The sequence below is a fragment of the Grammomys surdaster genome, unplaced genomic scaffold (assembly GCF_004785775.1).
Source record: "Grammomys surdaster isolate TR1022 unplaced genomic scaffold, NIH_TR_1.0 185, whole genome shotgun sequence".
In the NCBI taxonomy this organism is placed as follows: domain Eukaryota; kingdom Metazoa; phylum Chordata; class Mammalia; order Rodentia; family Muridae; genus Grammomys; species Grammomys surdaster.
The window spans coordinates 3974633-3976812 of NW_021604630.1; the positions used below are offsets into that span (position 1 = coordinate 3974633).

Sequence of the window (2180 nt, forward strand, 5' to 3'; positions counted from 1 at the left end):
AGAAGTTAGCACCATCAGATGAGGAGAGGCAGATAAGGAGAAGGGGTGTCATTTTTAAAAATACACGCTTCCCCAAGACTGGGTACCCAGTGTGGAGGTGTGGTGATGGGGTACTTGATCCGCTTCAACCTAAGGGGAACCAGAAGGTCAAAACAGTTTGAGAAAGCCAAGACTGTCAGGGATGAACAGTTGGGGATGGGGATTGCTCTCCCCATTTTGGAATTTCCCCCAGCCTCTCAGTCTAGCTGGAAAGGGGCAGCCTGCAACACCCAAGAGCAGGTCTGAGGCTGTATCTATAGACGTTCTAGGCAGGGGAGCTGGAAATAGCTGACAGAGGCTTGTCCTCCAGGGAGATGACAGTATTGCCACCTGGTTTTTCTGCCATGATGCAGCTGTCCTTTATTGCCTTGTTGCAGTTTTTCTGTGATTCATGCTTCATCCCTGTTGGCTTCTTCTCCATGGCCCCTGTGGAGCTGCCATAGCTAACTTTGCTCTTAAGGGTGCACCCTCAGAGGCCCAGAAGATGAACACCAGTTCTCCTACCTTACTCTCACTGCATCAGAGAAGACTACAGAAGCCCTTGACTGGCAGCATCTGGACAAAGGTGGTGGTCGTCTACAGGTCACTCCATATCACCTACCAGGATCCCCATGCCTTCTTGCAGAATGGTGTTTCTCTTGTCCTCTCTTAGATGGAAGGACATTGTCTTTGTACATTTCACTTTCTCTGGCACTGAGGACTTGAACACCTTCATGTCGCTGAATGACCTGATCCCACCATCAGAGACAGTCACTCCAGAGGCCGTCTTTCCTGAAGTGAAAGGGAGATGAGAACATAGAACTGAGTCTCGGCAGCTGTAGCTAGGTTCTGACTAAACCACCCCCCTCATCCCTCATCTACCCCCGCTGTTTCTTAATGTCATCGAATTGATAATCACAATGAACATCACTAAACCCTAACCCCACCCACCAAGGTGGCTTATATTCTTCCTCTGTCTCCCATAACCTTGAAGCCTCAAGTCTATCTGGCTGATTAAAAACTCTGGCCTGCAGCTTTTTCCATCTCCTCTTGGCCACAGCTGCTTCTACTTCCGGGACCTGAGTGATCTGGACATATTGAAGTTGGGAAGAAGGGCATCTGTCCTCAGTTGGGCCTCTTTACTGTCTTGAGAAGAAAAGCCCTGGGGGACCCAGAACAGATCACAGACTTTCCCAAATGAGATGAGAAATTAGTTCCCTATGGACACACCATCTCAGTCCTCCAGGAAAGGTCCTTCCTCCATAACTTCATGAGGCTGTGGAGGAGGAGACACATCTTCATGGCTCTCTTACACTCACACTCACCCTGGCTTTACCTTGTCCCCTCTGCTCCTCCCGGAACCTGGCTCTTCTGTGTAAAGCACCGGGCTCTTCCTGCCCAGGGGTAGGCGATTGTCCCCAGACTGCCTGAGTTCCATTTGTCTTTTTAGTCATCTTACCTAGAACTTCCCAGGACTCTCCTTTTGTGCCACTAGGAAAACTGGAGGCCTTCTGCTCCATTCTTTCCTCTAAATCTCCTCTACCCTTCCCCCTTTAAAGTATTTCCCACGGTTTCTAACTATAACCATCCGTGTCCTTCTCCACTGAGTAACTGCTCTCCTACTAGTCGGTCAATTCCATTAAGGGACTGAGCATATTTTTTCCACTCACTTAGCAAAGTGAAGAGCCAAACTTTGTTAGCGCCCCAGAAATTATCCCCCACTATTTTTGTTTGGGCTGTTTTGCTTTGTTTTGTTTTGTTTTCTATGAGTGTGGAAGAAGTGGGAAGGACAGACAATCTTCTTCTGTTACCCAGGTTGGCCTGGAACTAATGAGTGTCCTGTCTCAGGCTCTCCAATGCTAGGATTATAAATACACTGCACCAACTAGCCTTAGGGGGTTAGGTTTTTTGTTTTTTGTTTTTTTACTTATTTGCTTTGTTCTTTCTTTCCTTTATTTGCATGTAACCCTGGTTAGCCCTGGACTCCTGATCCTTCCTACCTCCACCTTCCAAAGGCTAGGATGAGAGAGAGGAGCAGCCAGGCCTGGCTCCCACCTGATTTGGATGTCAACCCAAGTCCCAGGAGTGCTCCTGACAACTGGCTATATATGGGCTCCCAGCTGGGGTTTGATCAAATTGCTGGAGCTGCTCAAGAAGTGTCA

General features: G+C 48.4%; 1 pseudogene; it reads right to left on the reverse strand.

Annotated features, from left to right (window-relative positions):
* Positions 1 to 304: 304 nt before the first annotated feature.
* On the reverse strand, positions 305 to 1538 carry LOC114621807 (annotated as a pseudogene).
* Between the last annotated feature and the right edge of the window lie 642 nt (positions 1539 to 2180).